A 22249-nucleotide genomic window follows, 5' to 3' on the forward strand; every position below is an offset into this window, starting at 1 on the left:
CGTGGAGCCGGACCAGGTATGCTCTGTCTTCATATTCCAATAGACTGTCACCAGGAGCTCTGAAGGGCTGGAGTTTGTACCCTACTCATCAGCTAACAAGCTAGCCTGTGGGCGTCATGGAGCTGGCAGACACAAAGGACAGAGACAAAGGACAACATTACTCACAGCATAGCAGGCAGGTGACCTTCGCTGATGGGGCTGATGTGGAGGGACCCAGGAGGAGGCCCATGCAGTGGGTCAGTGTCAAAGCCCAGGGAGCCGGGCCAAGGGGACTGAATCCTCTGTGATAGGCAGGGATCGGCTTGCATTTTGCCCTGAAGGAAGATACTTTCCTTGTTATAGTGCACAGCAGACAGATGTGCCTTTTGCTCTGGAGAAAAAACACTGTGCTTATTTTCCAGGGCTGTTCATAAAGTATAATTGGGCTGAAAAAGATAGTTAGATGGTCCAGAGACCAACAATAAGGAAGAGCGTGCCTTGGATGTAGCTCTAAAGTTGCAAGAGCAGTTGCAAGTGATGGGAAAGCCACGTGACCACATGACCAGGCACTGCATGGCTGGTGATGCCGGAAATGACAGTGGCATTGCCCTTGGCTATTTGCTTTCCAAAGTCAAGGAGGAAGTCAAAGAGCAGATTTGGGCTGAATTTGGGTTAGAAGTTTAGGATCATTAATCTTCTATGTAAAGTTGACTGGGCTAAGAGATGACCAGATAGCTGGTGAAGCATTATTTCTGGCTGTGTCTGTGTCTGTCCGGAAGAGATTAACGTCTGAATTAGTAGACTGAGCAGAGAAGACTGCGCTCTCCAAGGTGGGTGGCCTCATCCCCTGAGTGGGGGGCCTGAACAGAACAACATGGTGGAGGAGGGTGGGTTCTACTGTCTCCTTGGAACTGGGGCTTCCTTCTCCTCCTGCCCTCAGACAGCGGTGTGCTTTGTTCTTGCGCCTTTGGCCGTGGACCAGGACCTACAGTCCTGGCCCCCTTGTTTCCCAGAGCCTGGACTCAGACTGACACCATGGGTTCCCCTCAGGCCTTTGGGTTTGGACTAGAACCGCAACACTGGTTCTCCTGGGCCTCCAGCTTGCCCATGGCAGATGGAGGGACTTCTCTACTCCGTGGTCACATGCTGAACCCTTCATGATCACTCCCGATGTACCTCCATATACAATGGTCCTGTTTCTCTGGAGAGCGTCTGGAGAGCGAATACAGATTCTGGTGTGTTTCAAAGTGCAACACAGCGGGGTTTACAGTGCTGGTCCCTGCAGCTGCTCAGAGTGGAGGGCACAGGGAGCTGGGAGCTGCAGAAGTAGTGAGGGCCACTTAGCCCTTCCCTGGTGCCCATGGGTAAGCCGCCTGGAAGGGACAGACCCTAAACTTGGCCTCTGAGGAATGCAGAGACGTTTGCTGGGTGTGGTGGGGAAGGGTATTTCACCCAGAGACCAGCAAGCCTGGGACTCAGAAGAGAGAATGTGATGCTCGGAATATTCTGGAAGCCAAAGGAGTTCAGAGTGGCTGGAGCACGGAGAACAAGCGGGGTGTGTGTGTGAGTGTGTGTTAGGGTGTGTGTGTGTGTGCGTGAGTGTGAGTGTGTGAGTGTGTGCATGAGTGTGTGTGTGTGCACTCGTTTCAGCTGAGGGCAATTCCTGGGGAGGGACTCAGCTAGGTGCCACCACCAGGTGACACTCAGGCAGAGCCGCCAAGCCTTCACCGTCCCCTCTTTTTCTGGCACTGGGGATTGAACCTAGGGGCTCTTAACCCCTGAGCCACATCCCAGCCCTTTTTATTATTACTATTATTAGGTAAATTCTTTTAGTTGAACATGGACACGATACCTTTGTTTTACTTATGTATTTATTTTATGTGATGCTGAGGATCAAACCCAGTGCCTCACGTGTGTGAGGCAAGTGCTCTGCCACTGAGCCCCAGCCCCGGCCCCTTATCATTATTATTGAGACAAGTTCTCGCCAAGTTGCCCAGGCTGGCTTTGAACTTGTGACCCTTCTGCCTCGGCTTCTCAAGCAGCTGGAATTACAGGTGTGTGCACGCACGCCCAGCTCACAAAGCCCTTTATCATCCTGTTTCCCTGGTCATCAGGGTGTCCTCTGATCACTTCGGCATCCTTTAAATGTTCATGAGGGGGATGTGCTTGTCCTTCAGTCAGAGGCCTTCCCGGTCCTCATCTGCCCCCTGTGTGGCCAGTGGGACCTTGTTAGGTGTCCCCTTTATTCACACCCCCCTGGAGGTAGGTCCGTGATGGTCCCAGTTCTGCAGGTTAGTAACCTGAGGCTCAGAGAGATTAAACGTGGTGAAGTGTTCATAGAGATTCTTCCTGTCTGTGGCACGAGACTGTCCCTCTTCGTTTACCCCCAGAGTCCCCTTCAGAGGCAAGGCAGGACTCCTCTAAGACAATGTGCTCGTGAAGGAGCCAGGCTAGAGACGGGGTGGGCAGGGCCGAGCGCAGGGGAACGGCACTGCTGGGTTTTGAGCGGGGCTCTGACTGCAGGCCGGGGAATGTCCCTCGGTGTTGGGGTCCTGACTCATGAAACCTTGAAAGGAATAATATGGTGGCCTGGGAGGCCAGTGGCCCTAGAGTCAGGAGGTCATCACCCTGCCCTGCCCTGCCCTGCCCTCAGTTTCTCACACCAACCGAGGGGTCAGCGGGGAGGGACTTTATGGCCGGGGGAATTTATGGCAGAGACAACAGTTTGTGCTTGAGTGGCCCAGCCAGCCACCCAGGGAGCAGCACAACATACCCCTGCCCCTAAATGGGGTTTCCAGCTGGAGCTGGGGGCCCACCCCTTGGCCGGAGCACGGGGCGGCCCCGTTTCCATCTGTGCAGGACACCCGTGGAGCTGGCCTGTTCCTGGGAACCTCCCTGAGCCCCAGAGACAGAGCCAGCTGCTTGGAAGGACCCAGCTCTCCCCAGGAACTCCAAGCAGGGGGAGGCGGACCCAGGAAGGACAGTCCCCTCACTGCTCTGTATGGGGGTCTGTTGGTGGCCCTGAGACCCTCAGTTCATGTGGGACTGTGACCACTCACTCCTTGGCTCGGGGTCCACCCTCAGCTCTGTTCTATGAGCTCTGGCTCTGCAGGTCCCCTTACTTGATCAGGGTCTCTGCCTAGCGTCTGAGAGCCGCTGGCCTGTGCCTTCCCTTCCTCTGCCATCTCCCGCTCTCAGCCGGGCTCCTCCACAGGCTGTCGCCCCAGCTGGAGCCGCGGGGTCCTGCTGGTCTCCATCACCTCCTCTCAGTTGCTCCCTGCCTGTGCTTCTGTAAAAACGCCTCTGTCCACCTCCACGGCTCCCACCTGGCTCCGGGTGGCTTCTTCCCAGGCACACAGGGGACCGTTTCACTCCCTGGCTCACCTCTTCGGGCTCTCCTTACACCAGGCCGTGCTTCTGAGCCCATGCCTAGGGGCTGCAGGGAGCACCGGAAGTCACAGCGAGCTCGGCGAAGCTCCCTGAAGCACCCACAGGACTCAGTGCCTTTATAGTCAAACTCATGTGACATTCTAGGGAACAGTAGGAAGGTTCTCAGAAAGCTCCAAGTAGGGTGAGTGGGGTGGATGCTTTGGATAGGGGTGGTTGTGGTATACACATGTGTGTTTCTCGGGTTCTCCACGAACTCGGAACAGGAGGCGGTAGGCATGGAAACAGATGTGGGTATAGACTTGTAGGTTGATTTTAGAGGATTGGCTCACAAGCTTGTGGCAGCCGGCAAGGCCAGAATCCACAGGGCAGGCTGGCAGCTGGGCCTCCGAGGAAGAACTGGTACAGCTAGACTCTGAGGGCCTCTGGAGAATTTGTTCTTTCACGGGGAACCTCAGTCTTCTTTCTCTGAAGGCCTTCAGCTGATTGGATGAGGCCCTCCCACATGATAGAGGGTAATCAACTTTACTCCAAATCTGGTGTTCCAAATGCTAATCTTTTCTAAAACCCCCCACCCCCCCACCAAACCTTCACAGCAACATCTGTATCAGTGTTGGACCAAATCCCTGGGTAATGTGACCTAGCCAAGTTGACAGATGAAGTCAGCCACCATAGTACATGTGGGTTTCTGTGTAGATGGAATGTGATGGCTGGATGGCTGAACTGAGGAGTAGATGGACGTGTGGAGGGGATGGGAAAGAGTAGGTGGCTTGTTGTGTGTGTGAACGGATGGATGGGTGGGATGATAGGTGGATGGGGGCGTGGGGGGTGAGTTAATGGATGGGTGGGTGGGTGGGTGAGTAGATGGATAGATGGATGGGTAGGTGGGTGGATGAATGGGTGGATGGATGGGTAGGTGAGTATATGATGGATGGATGGATGGGTGGATAGATGGTTGGGTGGGTAGGTGGCTAGATAGATAGATAAGTGGATAGATGGATGGGTGGGTGGATAAATGGGTGGATGGATGGGTAGGTGAGTATATGATGGATGGATGGATGGGTGGATGGATGGATGGGTGGATAGATGGTTGGGTGAGTATATGATGGATGGATGGATGGGTGGGTGGGTGAATGGATAGATGGGTGGGTGGGTGAATGGATGGGTGAATGGAAGGATGGATAGTGGATGGGTGGTTGGGTGGGTAGGTGGCTAGATAGATAGATAAGTGGATAGATGGATGGGTGGGTGGATGGATGGGTGGATGGGTGGGTAAGTCCTGGAATAAGGATGGAGTAAATAGGTAGGTAAACATGGAGATAGCTGGATGTGTGTATGTTGGGTGATTGGTTGGCTAGTGAAGTGGGTGGACCATCTGGTGGTTGAGTGCTTGGCTGGGTAGTTCAGTTGTAACCGGGTGAAGCATGGGTGAAGCGTGTGTGCAGGCGAGCGGACGGCTGTGTGAAGGCTTGTGTGTGGGTGAGTGGAATGTGGGCAGTGGAATGACTGGGTGTGTCAGTGTAGACATGGACAGATGGAGAGGTGACTGAGTGTATGCGTGTGTGGACAGACGTCTGGGGCATCTGTAGCTCTCAGTGTGAAATGCCAAGTTAGGGGAATGCTGAAGTCGGCAAGGTCTGTTTGGTGGGAGAAACGGTTGGCAGAGGACAAAGCAGCACATCATGGACCATTCATGGGATTTTTTTACCTTCATTTCTCTGAGCCTCAGTCTCTTCAGGGAGACAGAATATTCTCTACCTGGTTGGGTGCTGGGAGGCCCAGCGGAGTGAGCCTGCGAGTGTCTGGCATGGCGCCCTGAGTGTTGTTAAGGTCTCTCCCGCCTTCCTCCTTGAGCTTGTGTGGCATGGTTTACAGGCCCAGGTTCTGTGGAGGACTCCTCTGTATTTTCACAGTTTTACTGTGAACGCCTACTGACGTTGCTGTCACAATGCCTGGCCCCATCCTTGGGCATAGAAAAGCCCCTTTCAATTTCTCTCACCCCAAAAGAGACACCACTGGCTGAACTTCTTGCTCCAGCTGGGATGATGTCTTTGTCCCCAAGGGAGCGGAGACAACATCTGGCCTGGCTACTGCTTCTCCTTGAATCTTCTCATGACGCTGGAACATGATGACAAACACATGTGTCCTCCCTGGCAGTAGCAGTGCCTTCTCTGAGAGATAGGAAGATGGGAGACGACCAAGGCACCGAGCGCGCGTGCACACACACACACACACACACAGTTTGTGCATTGCTGTGACCAAAAGTCCTGACAAGAACAACTTAGAGGAGGGAAAGTTTTATTTGGCTCACAGTTTCAGTTCAGGGTCGGCTGACTCCGTAGCTCTGGGCCCGAGATGAGGCAGAATATCCTGGCAGAAGGGTGTGGCAGGGGACATGACAGCGGAGAAGCAGGAAGAGAACTCTGCTCACCGGGGGTCACACACCCAGTGACCTACTTCCTCCAGCCACCCCCACCTGCTGACTGTCACGGCCCAGTTAATCCACATCAGTGAACCGATCCACCCATGAGGTGACAACTCTCATGAGCTAATCATTTCATCTCTGGACACTCCTGCATCGTCTCTGAGCTCCGGGGGGACACACACATCCAAACCCTAACAGTGGTTGGGTGAATGGATGGGTGGATGGATGGATAGATGGATGAATGGACGGGTAGCTGGGTGGATGGCTGAATGGACGGACAGATGAGTGGTTGGATGGTTGGGTGGGTGGGTAGGTGAATAGATAGATAGATAAGTGGATAGATGGATGGGTGGATGGGTGAATGGATTAGTTTGGTGGTCCGACTGACCTGGGTGTGAATCAGGACTCTGCCATTTGGGGCTGAATGGTCTTGGAGACGCCTCTTTTCTTTCCTGAGACTCGGTGCCCTTATCTGTAAAATGGGAAGAGCATTGTCCACCGTACAAGGTCTTTGTGAGGAAGAACCGAAATAGTCTGGATGAGGCGTCTGACATGGAGTGGTGTGTGGGCCAAGCTATGTGGGCAAAGACCACACAGACTCCATTTTACCCCGAGACTCCACGTTGTATGAGAAATGCTTCTCCCCTGGGGACACCCCCTCTGGACCTGCCAACAGTTGCTTAGCAGAGCATGCCTGGCAACACGAGATGGCAATTCTTACACAGTGTAAAATGCTCTCTCTTTGGTTCCCATTTTTCTTGGGCATGTACCCTGTCAGAGATGGACTGTCTGGACGTTAGTAACCATTCTCTAACTGTACTCAACTAGTGTCATTTTGACTGCTTCCCTTTGCTGGCTTGCTGCTATGCCAACCTGGAAAGTCCCTTGGGAAATACCAGGGTACCCATCGCATTGTCTCGCTAACCCTCCATCCAGCTTCTGGAGCCCTGCTTGCTTGCGGCTACGTCAACCCGGACATGCTTTTGGCCTATAAAGACCCTGAAACTCTCAGAGGCCATTTCTTGCAGAGACAGTTATGGATCCCATGGGGAGCAGTCACCGGTGGCTAAATAAAGACTCTTCAATTTGGACAAAATGGACTTGGTGTGTTTTCTGAGCCGCCTGCCTCGTAACAGTCGGCACTAAGTATCAACTCCCATCCTCGCGCAAAAAGCTCTGGCCAGGAAAGAAAAGCACGTTGGCGAGGGCTTTGCTGTTGAGCATGGAGCCCAGGCCGGGCTGGCAGGGCGGTGATGAGAGAGTCGATGGATCGATCCTTTGGTCAACTTCCTTCTTCTTCAATCAACAGGACTGAGGTGCGACTTCTACACCAAAACCCCACCACCTGAAGTGGACAGTTCAATGAGCTTTGACAGACGCACGGAGCCACCAAAGCACACCACGGTCAGGTACAGGACGTTTCCATCCCTGGGGGTCTGTGTGCTGTGCAGTGTGTCCCCTTCCACCCTCCTCCCCTGCAGCTACTGATATGCTCCCTGTTCCTGCAGAGCTGTGTGCACGATCTGGAGTTTCCCGTGGGTGGACTCCCACAGACTCCTGGCGTCTGGCCGCTGCGCTCAGCTTGCTCATTAGGAGATTCACCCTTGCTTGGCCCCAGGAATCCATTCCTCTGTGTGCCCTTCACCTATCACCCTGTGTCTATGATGAGTTTATTCACTGATGGCTCAAATGATTATTTGCTCATTACAACTTTGTTCATTCATTCATTCCACAAATACAGAAGTGCCCCCGGCCCCTGGGGTTACATTTCAAAATCCCCAGTGGACACCTGAAAGGAACAGTACCGAACCCTCTGTATGTTATGTTTTTCCTACACATACATTTCTATGATAAAGTTTAATTTATAAATTAGGAATGGTAGGAGGTAAACAATGACCAAAAATAAAATGTGATAATTTTAACAATATATTATAATAAAATTGCCAGCTCACCACTCTGGCAGTTTGGGGCCATTATTAAGTAAAACAAAGGGTGCTTGAGCCAGAGGCAAGATGGCTTCTAGGTGACTAATGAGAGAGTAGCACATACAGTGTGGATACTCTGGACAAAGAAATGGTTTGTGTCCTAGGCAGGCTGGCCCACAATTTAATCATGTTGCTCAGGACAGTGTGCAATCTAAAACTTAGTATTGCTTATTAATGGAATTTTCCATGTAGTATTTTTGGACTATAGTTGACTATGGGTAACTAAAACCATGAAAAGCTAAACCATGTATAAAGGGAGGACTATCTTGGTGGGGTGGGGTTGAGGATCTCTGTTGAAGATCTCTGTGGGGATGTTGATGGGGTGTTGAGGATGGATAGGAACAGCCTACCAGGACTGAAGATGTATGTTTGGGAGCCTCTTCTTTCATGGGGGACTTGTATTTTTTGGAAGTCATCAGCATTCAGGAAGTATATTAAGAGATGCGAGACTGATATACTTCTGAGATCCATCGCCAGGGATAGTACAGATGCAGGAGTCCCTGTCTGGGGACTGAGCCAGAGTCTCTCCACTGTGTCGGGGGTGGTGGGCTGGAAAGTCATCAGCCAAGGCAGCTGGGAGAGAGAGGCCAGAGGCAGGAGGGAGCCAGGAGAGGGGGGGTGCCAAAATGAAGTGCAGGGTGGATTTCAAGGGGGGAGGTGAGACCCCTTATGGATGCTGCTGGAAGTCACGGGGTCTGACAAGGTCTTTGGGTTACAGAAATGCTCAGGCCAAAGAAGAAGGGGAGAGATGACCATGGCTTTCTGAAGCATTCAACCACGCAGGGAAAAGATAGTGGGCGTGGACTGTGGGCATGCGGGGTCAGGAGCCTGAGTGTGGAAGGTGCACACCCGTGGCCTGTGTCCATGCTAGTGGGCTACAGGCTTCTGTTTCAGGGCTTAGTGCTGCTCACCCCATTCTTATTTCTCCTCAGCTTCCAGGAATCTGTCTCTCTTCTCCTCTGTGCTCTTGTTTCTCTGGCAGAGGAGTGTGTCCGAGCAGACCTGCAGGACCAGCCAGAGGGCTGGGAAAAGGAGCAGACGGGCAGAGGGAGAGACGGAGGTGCAGAGGGAGAGACGGAGGTGCAGAGGGAGAGACAGAGGTGCAGAGGCCCTTCCCTTCCTCATCCCAAAAGGGGACCAGGCAGGACGGGGTCCGCTCTGGTTCCTGACTGAATTGGGCAAGGCAATGATCAGCTCTCCCCTTGGCTGAGGAAGGGGAGAGGGTGGTCAGGAGCTTTCCCCTGATGGTGACTGGGGCTGGCTCTGGGAATGAGGTGGGCCTGGCACCTGCTCTGAGGTGGCCTTCCTGGCCTGTGGCCTCCAGCCAGTCCCCCCACCCCCGTTTCTGCCCCTAGCAGGCCTTGGGGCTGGGGGAGGGTGTGGGCTATTGGGACCCACAGCCAGGAGGGGCTTCCTTGCCTTTTGACAGGATCCCACTGGACTCAGCTGCCTTCCTTCCTTTGGGGCTGCTTGGGAGGGTGGCCTAGAGTTGGAGAGCCATAGGTATGGATCCGATTCCTCGACCTTTCATGGGAGGACGGGAGTGGCCAGCGTGTCCTGCTTTGCCCGGGAATTTCCCATTTATCACTGGATGGTTCATATCCCAGGAAACTCCCCGGTCCCAGGCAAGCCAGGGTGGTGGGTTGCCCTAGAAGTAAGAAATGAGGTGTGTGAGAGGAACTCCAGGGCGGACTGTGACTCGTCCAGCCCCGGGAGAGGCAGTGTGTGGCGGAGTGAGAAAGAGCACCAGCAGCAACCCTGGATTCCCCCTTAGCAGCTGTGAGACATGGGTAAGTAACTTGACTTCTCTGTGCTTCAGTGTTCCCGTCTGAATCATGGAGACAGGCATCGCTCCTACTAATAGGGTTATTGTGAAGAATATACGATAGCCTCTAAAACTGCCTGGTTCATAATAAGTACCCAACAGATGCTAGCATTTTGCTCTTGTTGGTGACCTCGGTGCCTATTATAGGGACCTAGGTAGTTAGCAAGTGTTTGTTGGTTGACTGATGGAGTCTGTGAGTGAATGAGTGACTCTAAGAGTGTGTACAAAATGCTAGGGTCAGCCAGAGGAGAGAGACTGAACCTGCTTAATGGGAATCAGAGATGACTTCACAGAGGGGGCAGTTCTTGGGTGGGGTGGTACCGACTGAGCAGGAGTTTCCCAATTAGACGTGGGTGAGGGGAGAGATCCCTGGCAGAGTGGACAGCCTGCAAGGTCACAGAGGTGTGAGAGAGTGACTGCATTGCTCCTTCACCCCAAGTGCAAGCTCATTTTAGACACAGCAGCTCAGCTAGCAATGACCCAAATCTCCCAGGGGCTGGTTTTCCTACCCCATCCCTCACCCAGTCTGTTTTTCCATTCTGTGCCCTTCGTCCGCCTGATTTCCAGAACATAGTGTGTTCTCCATAAATACCAGCCTGCTCCAGGATGCCGCCGTGTTTTGAGCTCTTCATGGATTTTCTCATTTAACCTTTGCTATTACAGCTCTGGTTCTTAAGCCGAGGAGCTCGAGGCCTGAAGTCAATGTCTTGTTGGAGAGAGGTTCAAGAGCTTGTAAGGGAAAGAGCTGGCACGCACATCCAGAACCCTGGCTCCAGGCTGGGTTCTGAACACTCCCTTGCACATTTCTTTGGTTCTTGGCAAATGGGACCTCTGGCTGCACTTCTAAGGACAGAGAGGCCGTTTGAACTGCAGGATCACCTGCCCTCGTGGGGAGGTACTAACTGTTCACCTGAGCTCAAAGTCCAAGACAGGGGTCCCGTCTACACCAGGTGAGGCCTCCTGCTGCAGGGATCAGGCTGTGGGCTGCAGAGCGGGGGGCTTGGGTTCACAGCCGGGCTCCGGGCTTCCTCTGTGCATGATCCTGGGCAGGTTCCTTCTCCTCTTGGGCCTCAGGTTCCCTCTACTAAAGTGGCCTCCCAGGTGCTGTTGGGAGGATTCAACGAGTGCCCTCTCGAAGGCGGTGGGTGCAGCGCTCAGCGCGGGTGAGCCCAGATCCCTACTCTATCACCCCAGGGTCTGTGGCAGCCACCAGTTAGCAGGGACACAGGGTGAAGCAACAAGTGACTCTGCTCTGGAGTCGCAGAACGGCTTGGAAGCGCAGGCTGGGCGCAGGCCCCCTCCGGGAGTCACTGGCACGGGGGTTTCCTGGGAACCCACAGGGGTGGGAGGTGACACCCGGGTCAGGAGTGTGGAGTGCAAGTCAGCCGGGGAGGCCAAGCTCTGGGAGCTCAGTGTGGACAGAGCAGGTGACACCCCAGATACAATGGCCAGCAGCCCCTGGGTCTTGGCAACTGGGATCTTGGCTACCCTGGCCCCAAGGGAGACTGGAGGACCCGCCAGGGCGGGAGACATCCAGGAGGGCAAGCAGAAGGCTCGGGGAAGCAGGGAGGGGCCACCAGGGCTGCTGGGAGGCCAAGTAGGCCCGGAGACTGAGTGTGGGACCCGGGTCATGGCCGTGACCGGTGGGTGGACAATTAAGGCCAGGTGAGGAGGAGGCTGCAGATTGTTCTTCTGATAAACTGTTTGAGGAGCAGAACAAAGGCCGCGGGTCTCTCTTTGTGTCTTGAGATGGGAGGCCAGGCCACCAGGACATGGCGCGGCAGAGACCCAGCAGAGTAGGAGAAGTGGAGGTTTAGGAGAGGGGAGGCGGTGGCCACCAGCTGATGGGAGGGGTGGGGAGCCCAGAGCTGACCACCATCTCCACGGGGAGGGGAGCGGGCAGTGGGGAGCGCGGGCGGGACATGCAGGGGCTCCTGTGGGGAGGTCTCGGCAGGGCCGGGGTCCTGATGGTGGACGTTGAGGAGAGGACAGGAAGGACGGAACAGCCACTGTGGAGAGGGGGAAGGGCCAGCGGGGGCTGGAGTGAGTCGCCACCTCCGTGGGCCTTTGGTCCAGAGACCAGCTGCCCTCTGGGAGAGCTTTGGCTGGGCTTGGCTGTGTGTGGGGGGACAGGCAGAAGCAGGGGTCCATGGGTCCCGGGGCTTGTGGCTGGGGAAGGCCAGGGAGGCGGAGGGTGCAGGAAGGGGGAACGCACAGCGGTGGCAACGGCGGCCACGGGGTGTGGGCTGGGGCTCAGGGCTGTGACCCGGGGGACACAGAGAGAGGGGCATTTGCCAGGGCTGGGTGCAGGGTGTGCGGGGCGCGTGAGCCAGGGCGAGGGCTGCGTTGGAATTCTCGGTGGGGAAGGCGGGCGCCACCTCTGTGATGGTGGACAGCAGATCTGAGGTGCAGGAGGGCCCTGGTGAGGAGGGCGCCCAAGACAGAGGGGACAGCCTTGGTGGGGATGGTGCCAAGGTGATCTGGGGGCACTGGCAAGGGGTGGCGTGGGGAGGGCGTCCTGGGGAGTGGGGGGTGGCCGGAGGCTGTTGGAGTCAGGGACGAGCCCCGAGTGAGCAGTGTTTTGGCAGCAGAGGTCAGAAAGTGGCCGTGGGGAGCCCGGGGGTGCCACCTCCACCTTCTCCCTCTGAGGGGTGAACCCCAGCTTCTGTTGGGAAGGCAGGGGGGTCCTGCCCTCAGTCGGGGCAGCTCTCGGGGGCTGCCTGGGGGTAGGGGCGGGAAGCGCAGGGCCCACTGGGAGGGTTAGGGGCAGGGACGGGGAGAGGGTTCAGAAGGAGAGGAGTGGGGACCTGGGCTGGGGGACTGCGCAGAGAGCCCGGGTCTCGTCTGTGGAAGGTGCACGGGCAGCTGACCTTTGGGACTTGAGAACCTGCTGGGTCCTTTCGAGGGACACTTGGTTCAGCCCAGCTGAACCCTGCTGGCCCCACAGTGTGACCAGCAGCCCCAGGCAGTGCAGTGGGGAGGGTTAGCCGGAGGAGGTGGGCTCCTTTCTGCCCCCTCCTGGGTGGGCCCCCTGTGGCCACTGCCAGCTGGCTCTGGGAGGGTGCCCCCCACCCCCACTCCCCTGTGACCCCGGGGTCAGGGGCCTTCTCCTCAGGAGCTGGGAGTTTGTGGCTGGCCCAAGCCAGCTGCTTGGAGAGGAGGTTGGCTCTTTCACACCCCAAGGAAAAACAAGCCATCTGCAAAAACCCCGAGGTGCGAGGTGGGGGCTGGCAAACGGCTGAGGGCCGGGCTCCTCTTCCCGCTGGGACGGGGTGGGAAGCCTGGGCTCCAGTCCTCTCCCGGGTGGGGCCTCTGGAGTGCAGCGTGGGGCTGGGAGCACCTGGACAGGAAACTCTGGGGACACTGCAGCTCCTGGGGCTGTGGAGAAGGAGCAGGGTCAGAGCCCCCCAGGCACCCGCGCCCCGGGGCCATGCTCTGGGCTGGTCAAGAGCCCCGCCTCAGGCCTCAGTTTCCCCAGCTGCTGGCGTCTGTGGCCTGAGATGCTCTTTCTGGCTGGTGAGGGTGTGCAGGCCCTGGGGACGGGGAGAGCCCGGGCAGGGCCAGCTCCATTCCTGAATATCAATGAGCAGGCCCAGGAATGTCTGCCACACAGCTGGCTGCCGGGTGGGCGGGGAGGGAGGGAGGGAGGAGACGCCTCCCACCCACCTGCCCGCAGAACTAGTGGGCAGGCCGGGCAGCCTCTCCTCGCAGGTCCCTGGGTGTGGGCGTCGTGGGGAGGGCAGGACAGGCCTTCCTGAAGCCGAAGCCCCTCCTGCACCTCTGCGGGCCCCCACCGCCTGGTTCAAGCCAGCTACAGTGTTAGGCATTGGGGCTCCTCTGACCTGCCGCCTGCCACTCAAGCCTCTCAGCTCTGAGCCGGACACAGGTACATCCTCAGGGATGGGGACGCGGCAAGCTGGGCTGGCTCAGAGGCTGCAGAGCTGAGAGCCGCTTTTGAGCTGCACGACACCCAACCTGCACCAGACTGGTGTCCAGGCCAGTGAGGATTTAGTGTCCTGAGAGAAATAAGGAGCATTCATATAAGCCAATCTCCTTTGTCAAGCTCACTGGCTGGTCAGGCTCAGTCCCTAACGGGCCACCTGAGAAAGCTGTGGCAGGCCCATGTTCCTCTGCCACATAGGCAAGAAGGTGTCACTGATGGCAGCTTAAGACCCCTGCCCCTGCCTCTGCAGCCACTGCAGGAGAGAGCACCTCCAGGGAAGCAGGACCTCAGTGACCAGGTCCCAGATGGCCAGGTCCTGGGGATGACAGGGAGAGTGGGGATGCTAGGATGATTTGACAAGGTTTCTCTGCGGGTGGGGGGGGTTCCCAGGCCAGTGCTGGAGCCACAGCTCTGCCAAGAGGCCACCAGGAGCAGCAAGCTGGGCTGGGGAGGGGGACCCAGGAAGGAGCAGGATGTGCAGGTGCTTCCCAGGGAGGGAGAGTCCACTCCACGGGGATGCAGGGCAGGGCCCTCCAGGTGGGAGGGAGAGCAGGGAGCATGTGCTGTGGGCAGTGGGTGGAAATCCAGGCAGGAGCGTGGACAGCCAAGGTGCCCCTTCACTTCAGCTGAGGAACAGTCTACTTCATTTGTTGGCCTAGAACCTGTGCCAGGTGTGTGTGATTGTGTCTGGGGAGTCTGTCAGGGCTGCCAGTGAGGCCAGGGGTGTCAAGGCCGATGAGCTCGCTGCTCCCCAGACGTGGGGGCTGCGACGTGCCACAGCCTGCCATCTGCAGAGAGGGATCTGCGAGGCTGCACTCATGGTAGAGGATCCCAGGTCGCTCCTGGGTCCCACCTGCTTGGCACAAGACCAAGTACAAAGTTCTTCCCGCCCAGACCCAGCTCAACCCGGGACCCAAGGCTGGGTGGCACTGACAGGTGCCTTCCCTTCTCTGTGTCCCAGTTTCCCTGCAGTCTCAGGGTGCTCTCCAGCACTCTCCATCTGAGGTCTCAGGAAGAGGTGGAGTTGGGTAGCCTTAGAGGCGGTCACTGGAGAAATAGATTTCATTGTCTGTAGTCGTCATTTCTGACCTGGTCCCTCTGTGGGGTGATGAGGATGGGGAGGACAGACCTGCATGGGTTTCTCTAACAGGCCAGCTCCTGGGGAAGGCTACACACCTTGAAGATGGCATCTGGATATGTATGAGATTTAAGCCTGAGATGGGGAGTAGAGGCCAAGTGAGGACATTGGTCCTTGTTAGCTAGGGAAATCAAGATTCATGTTCTAGCTGTGGAATCCATTCATTCATTTTTCCATTCATTTATCCATTCATCTGTTCATCCACCCACCATCCACCCACTCAATCATCTATCCACTCATCCAACAACCCATCCACCCATCCAACCATCTAGCCACCCATCCATCCACCCACCCAACCATCTATCCACTCATCTACACACCCATCCATCCATCTACCCATCCATCCACCCACCCAACCATCTATACACTCATCCATCCACCCACCAACTATCTATCCACTCATCCATCCACCCACCAATCATTTATCCACTCATCCATCCACCATCCATCCACCCACCCAATCATCTATCCACTCATCCATCCACCCATCTACTCACCTACCCATCATCCATCCACCCATCTATCCATCTACCCATCCATCCATCCACTCACCCATCCATTTATCTATCATCCATCCACTCATTCACCCACTCATCCATCAATTCACCCAGCCACCTAGTCACCCACACAGCTACAACCACCTTCCTACCTATCCACCCATCCACCCATCCATCCACTCATCCATTGACAGATTGTTGAGCATGGGCACATTCTGTCAGTGGGGTCCACAGAGGGTGTTGAGGTCACATTAGATAGCATGGAACAAATGCTAATATAGTTTGAATGAGTCCCTCAGATTTTGTGTTTTGGGAACAAATATGTTCATGGTGCATGGAGGTGAGAACTTGGGAAGCGATTTTCAGGTCATGAGGGTTTTGCCCTGTAAATGAATTAGCCTCTTCACAGATTAATGGGTGGACAGTTTCCCGGGGGAGCGGCTCTCTCTGGAGGGCTGGCTCTGTCTCACTGTGTGCTGCCCTCTGCCATGTGAAGTTGTGGCAGGAAGCCCCCACCAGATGCTGAGCTGACGCTGTGTGCTTGGATTTCCAGCCTCCAGAACTGTGAGCTAAATAAACCTTTATTCTCTGTAAATTTCCCTGACTGTGTCGTTCAGTTATTGCATCAGAAAACAGACTATAAGACAAAGGCTCTTGTTCTGGAAGTGTTCCATCCCTACTAAGGGCATTCCTCTGCTTCCTGGATGTGCCCAGAGAAGGGACTTTGTTCTTGAGAATCTCAGTTTTCTCATCTGTGTGATGGGTTCAGCAATCGCCCGTGCAGTGCTGTTTCCAGTTTCCTGAAGGGATGGATGGAGAGCACAGCACGGCACGAGGGGCCCTGCATGGGAGCTGTCATCGGTCTCCCGTGCTGTGTCATGGCTGAGCCTCCAGCTAACATGGCACAGGGTGGGACCAGTCATGGGAGTAGGAGAAAGGGCAGTGGGGGTGGGCAGAGCTGGTGACAGTGTGCCAGCTCCTCAGCGTCACAGCATCCTCATTGGTAAGTCAGTGGTGGTACTGCTCTTCTCTGAGGGAGGGCTGGGGTCTCCTGAGCCTAGGGGCTGCTGACAAGAGAACCAAGAGGAGTCTACAAAGGACCTGGGAGACTTTCTTCATTCACAAACTGTCCAGAAAGGACGGTGTGGGGTCCTGGCACTGAGAATGGACAAGACAGATGAGATCTTGGCTTTCATGAAGCCACCAGTTTGGGGACAGTGGGGGCATAAAGAATACTAACTATAGAGAATTCCAGTTCTTCTCAGTGCTCTGCAGGAAAGTTCCAGAACTGTGGACAGCCGATCAGGAAGAGGGGTTGCTGTAGATGGGGAAGTCAGGGAGTCTCTTGAAGGAAAATGGCCTTTGAGTGGTGAGCTGAAGGAAGACAAGGAGCCAGCTGTTCAAAAGTTGGGCAAAGAGAGCACGTTCAGGAAGTGCAAAGGCCCTGGGGTTGCAAAGACTTTGGAGTTTTGAGAAAGCCAAGGAGGCCATACTCTCAGGGGATTTCATATGTGATGGGAAGGGTGTTAAGAGGTTCAGTTGGAAGGTCAGGCAGAGGTCAAGCAGACAGGCGGACTCATTTATGTAGATGGCAAGGACTCCAATTTCCCACTGGAGGAAACTGAGAACTCAGAGTGGTTACCCGACCTGCTAGATCGAGTTGGCAAGCAGTGGAGCCCAGGTGGGTCGTCTCCAGCATCAAACCTTGTTGGGAGGCAAGGGGTGAAGCCCTGGGGCGCTCTGAGGTTCCCCCACCCTCGTGAGGGTGAAGGCAGGAGGGGCCCAGCCTGGAGAGAGAACATCGTGTCTGTGGGTGAGAGTCAGAGGAGCAGGAGCCTAAACACAGGACAGACCCCAGCCAGCCCCGGCCGCCGGCACAACTGCTTGTGCAGCTGCCAAGAAGCCAGATGCCGCTTCTGGAAAAAATATCTTCCTGGCTTGGCACTCCCTGGCTGGCCTGCCCGCCATGCAGGGGAGGAGGGGCTGCCCGGCGCGGGCCACCGCTTAGCACCCCAGAACGGCACCGCCGTGCCTTTGAAGCCAGGCAGGAACAGGGGAGGGCGGGGGCTGAGGATGCAAGCAAAATATTTTTGCTAAAAATATTCTGGTCCAGGAGAAGATCTTTTTTTCTTTTCCTTTTTCTTTCTTTCCCCTACTCTTGCTGGAAAACCAAAGTCTTATTAAAACAACACCAGAATATTTCATGTTGATATCAATTAGGCGAAAGAGAAGGAATCTTGAATTTTCCTCCCTGCCAGTTTCACATAAAAGGAATATTCTCCCAGAGGCCAAAGGATGAAGGGTTTTAGTTTTTTTTCCCCTTTCTGCAGAAAATTCCTGCACTGTGGATGGAAAGTTCCTCATGTGAGGGTTTCCTGAGAAGTCGGGGCTCTGGGCTTTGAGACCAAGTCCTCCCTCTAAACTGGGTGGGGCAGGGCAGGTGGCTGGTCCCTCCAAGGGCCCCTCTGAACCTGTCAGGGAGGGACACAGCCGGGCCCAGCCAGCTTGACCTGTGCTCTCTACAGGGCGCCTGGCCAGCTGGACCACTCAGCCAGTGGCCAGGAGATGGGCGGATATAGACGGAGGATTTGGCCCGGGCCTCTGGCTCCCCTCATCAAAGCTACTCAGGCAGGCAAGACAGGGAGTCACTCTGAGGTGCCAGACCTGGCCGAGGCTCCGCTCTCTGGTTTAGGCAGCCCCTCTCTGCATACCTACTGTGTGCCAGGCACTTTAGAACACGCGTCAGTCTCATACCGTTTAGCCCTCACGGCGGCCACAGGAGAGGATCGTGCTGTCCCCACAGACCCCCTAGAGAACTGGGACTTCGTGCCACCCCAGCTAGGGAGCTGCAGGGATGAGGTCCAAACCCGAATCTGCCTGATTCCAAAGCTTGGGCTGTCCTGGGCTTCCATTTGCCTTCTAGATGTGCCTGTGGCTCGGCGTCTGATCACCGTCAGTCAGGTGGTGCGTAAGGCAGGGTCCCTGGCCTCGGCTGCTGCAGGCCTCCGACGCAGGATCCGAGCCCCCAAACAACCTCTTCAGCAGAATTTCCTGCCCCTTTTTCCTTAGCTGGGTTAAACAGTAACTCATTCATCAATTTATCCTTTCTTCCATCCAGCTGCCCGTCTAACTGTGCACCCACCCATGCATCCACCACCCACCCACCCGCCTGCCCACCCTTCATCCATCCACCCATCCCATGTTTACTGAGTGCCAGGACCAGGGATGGAGAAAGGACCAGGACAGGGCTCCTGCCCACACTCCAGTTGGTCACTGAATATTGGCGATGGAGTGTAAACTTGGGAAGCCTATAACTACCGCCTCCTGTGGGACCCCGGTGTGGGGAGTCTGTTCTGCAGACCAGGGGGCTGGGGTGCAGGGAACTGTAGCCTGGGTGGAGGGGAGTGGGGCCACAGGAGGGCCCAACGCCTTGGCGTCCAGGCCACAGGAGGGCCCAACGCCGTCTTGGCGTCCAGGCAGGACCCATCCCTGTTCTTGCCTTGCAGCTGGGGAGTCTCTGACACTCCAGGGCCAGGAGAGCTGAGTCCAGAGGGGCCACGTAGGGCCCTGTGAGCCACTGTAAAGAACCCTGGCCTCTGCTCTGAGTTCCAAGGAAACAGAGAAGACACACGTCCTGAGTGTTAACGGGTCACGCCAAGTCTGTGCAGAGAGCAAGCCACCAGGGCATCAAAAGGTTGACCAGCTAGGACACTATTGCAGGCCTCCAGGGAAGGGACAATGGCGTTTGGACCAGGGGAACTGTCCTAGAGGTGACGAGAACCATCGGTAGTCGGTGGGCGGGAGGAAGAGAGTCATCAAGGTGACTTCCTTATTTTGTGCCTGAACATCTGGAGGATGGAGATGCCATCACCTGAGAGGCCGGGGGTGGAGGCTCCTGCAGGAACGCTGAGTCCGAGATGTCCGTTAGATATCTTGTGGCGATGTCGGGGACACAGTTAGACACAGGCTCAGATCAGGGACAGGTCTGGGCGGGGTCCACCTGGGAGCTGCTGGTCTGCGTGGAATTTAAGACCCCGAGACCAGATGAGAGCGCGGGAGGGGGAGGTGGAGGGCACAGGGGGGCCCGAGGCTGGGCCCAGGCCCTCGTCACTGAGCCTGTCCCTACTGTGTGCGGAGCCCTGGGGCTTCAGGCCTGAAGAAGGCTCCTCACTGGCTTCACAGAAGCATTATGAAGAGGCCACGGGACGGGAGGTACCGGAAGTTCAGGCCTGGGAGCTGCAGGAAAGGCTCAGCCGAGGGCTGTGGGCGCCCAGAGGTGCACCCCCTGGGCCCAGGGGAACTGCAAGCCTGGCCGAGCCTGTTCTGTTTCTCAGGAGGGGACAGGGAGAGGGCTGTGGGGCCCAGACCCAGGGTTGAGGAGCGGAGGCACTTCTCCGCCTCACCCTGTCACCTGTGCACTCCTGGGAGCCTCGATTTAGAAGTGAGGAAACTCTGGCCAAGGGCCTGGCCTAGAAGATCCTCCACTTACCACAGGGAAGGGGGGGGTGCAGCCACATGCAGGGGTCTCAGGACCCCACTTGAGGGGACTCCCAGGGTGGTTGGAGTCCCTGCTGGCCCCCATCAGGGCCAGGCAGAGGACATCAAGGGGGCATGTGGGCTGGGGCGGGTGGCAGGGTGTGCAAAGTGCCAGCCCACTTAGGGGCAGCCACTCCTCGGCCCAGCCGGAGTGGCCCTGTGGAAATGTGGGCCAGATCTGGTTTCTACAGAGGAGCCGGAAATCTGGATTTTTATGTGAAATTTCCCACTTTTTAAAACAGTGTCGGGTCCAAACAAAACATGTGTGCCCGTTGGGTTGACCTCATGGCCATTGGCTCCACGCTTTAGAGCGTTTGGACTGGCAGTTAAAAGCCAGGCTGTTAGCATCAGCCACACTGGGTTCGAATCCCACATGCCTCCCAACGGGCTGCGCTATCTTGGGCAAGTGTGTCCACCTCTCTGAGCCTGTGTCCGGCCCATCGGCCATCTCACGTCCCAGGGCTAGACAAGGACCGTGGGAGGCAATGTGTGTGGAACACCTCATCCAGCGCCAGGGACCTCTGATGCTGGATCAGTGGCCGTGAGGGGGTGGGTGAGCCAGGCAGGGCAGGGCAGTGGGGGAAGGTCGGGTGGGTAGGAGATTTTATTGCCTTCACGTTCCTGTCCTGGCCGTGGTGGCCCCTGAGAGCTGGGGAGCCCTGTGCGGATCCTGGACCCCAAAGGAGCCCTCTCCAGCCCTCTTTCAAGCTTCCCTGAGGGCCACTTACGGTGCTCCCCGGCAGCGGTGGCCTGAGCCCTGGCCCTCCCTGGCGGCCTGGCTCCCTGCTCTGCCACCTCTCCTCTGCACAGGAGGGCCCTGGGGACGACTGGATTCCTGGGGGATGTTTTCCACATTTCTGGGAACCCACCGTGGTGTGGTTTTCCGTGGTAAAGGGCTTGGCAGGGGCTCGGCCAGCGGAATGGCTGGAGCGTGGGAGGGGCCGGAGTCCAGGAGACAGGGTGCCAGGCCCCTGGGGTTCCATGTTCACAACGGCCCCGGCTCCCAAGAGCCTCGTGATCTTGTTGTGGAGACAGGCTTGGAACACGGGAAGTGAAAACCAGACTTTCCAACCAATGTCCTTGTCCCCTGAGCTGGGAGCCACCCTCCTTTAGGTGCTCCTGCCCTTATCCCCTGGCTCGGTCCTTTCAACCTGCCCTTTCCTTCCACCTCACTGCCCAGCCTGGGTTTGGGTCCCGGGTCCTTCGTGGACGATGGCAGTGCCCCTCCCCCGCCTCCAGCCAGCCTCCCTCCCTCATGTGGCCCAAAGGCCCTCAGTGACCTCCTGCCACCTGCTTTGCCCGCTCCCCTCCCCTCTGGGCTTCATCCATGCTGGACTTCTGGAAGCTTCTGCGTGAGCATGTTTGCTGTCTGTCCTTCTCTCACACATAGAGGAAAGTGTCTCTCCCCTAGACACTTGTCCACCCTCCCCCTCCCCAGGGAGCCCCGCCCCCCCCCGCCCCCCGTCCTTCCTCGGGGCTTCCTTCAGATGTCTCCCCTCCCCACCCAGCTCCAGGCTGGATGAGGGGGGCTGTGTCCCCAGTGCTTCTTATGGTAACCCTAACCCTGACCCTATGTCAACACCGATTTTAACCCTAACTGTGGTGAACAGTCCTGCTAATGGTGAGTGCTGGCCACAGGATCACAGTGCCCGTGGTCTCTGGGTGCTCAATACATAGTAGTCTATTTTAGCCTCTCAATATGCTCCTGGGGGTGAACTGCCCGTGTCCACCCCTCATGGGTGAGAAAACTGTGGAGTTACTGGCCCAAGATGAAGCTGGCCGGGCGCGGTGGCTCCTGCCTGTAATTCCAGCTGCTCAGGAGGCTGAGGCAGGAGGATCACAAGTTCAAAGCCAGCCACAGTAATTTAGCAAGATCCTAAGCAACTCAGTGAGACTGTGTCTCTAAATAAAATACTAAAAGAGGATGTGGCTCAGGGGTGAAGCGTCGCTGGGTTCCATCCCCAGTACCCCCCCCAAAAAAAGCCTGCTTTCTGGTCTCTCTCTGCAGACTGTCACCTCCAGATGCTCAGACCCCTGGCTGCCTTGTCTATGGTGAGGTCTCCAGCAACAGGCACAGTTCCTGTGTGTAGTAGGTGCTTAATAAGTGCTTGATGATTGACAGAAGCCACGTTAGACATATTGGCGGATCCAGATCTGCTCGAGTGCAGGAGATGGACCAACTATTACCACTCGGGACGCAGCTGCTAATCCACAGGCAAACCCTCAAGGAGGTGGAGTAGAGCCCAACGCCCTGCCTGAGCCCTCTGAGTGCTGACTGAGGGAATAGTGAGTGCTGGCCTGCCCTGCTGAGGGCGGCTTCCCAGCCAAGCAGGGGTGCACCCATTTCACAGAGGAGAGCCTGGGGTGATTTCCAGCACCAGGTCAGCCAGGGAAGGAGGGAGTCCCCTTTCTCCTGGGGTGCAGCTTCTGCCACCAGTCACCAAATTCACAGAAATTCTATCAAAGTTAACATCTTGTTGTTGGAGATGAAACTATTTTAATCCCCTTTGAGTTTTTAAAGAATCTGCTTTTGA

The 22249-nt window shown here is 56.4% G+C and overlaps 1 long non-coding RNA gene across 1 annotated transcript in view; it reads left to right on the plus strand.

Moving 5' to 3' along the window:
- LOC124077155 (uncharacterized) overlaps positions 1-22249 on the plus strand; it is a 41237-nt gene that overhangs the window by 2731 nt on the left and 16257 nt on the right. Inside the window, exon 2 of the long non-coding RNA XR_006846554.2 lies at positions 7101-7200. This is a non-coding gene — a long non-coding RNA (uncharacterized LOC124077155). The remainder of the gene's footprint in view (positions 1-7100; positions 7201-22249) is intronic.

Source organism: Marmota monax, unplaced genomic scaffold (assembly GCF_021218885.2).
Source record: "Marmota monax isolate L192 unplaced genomic scaffold, Marmota_monax_Labrador192_F-V1.1 WCK01_AAM20220418_F8-fsc00084, whole genome shotgun sequence".
In the NCBI taxonomy this organism is placed as follows: domain Eukaryota; kingdom Metazoa; phylum Chordata; class Mammalia; order Rodentia; family Sciuridae; genus Marmota; species Marmota monax.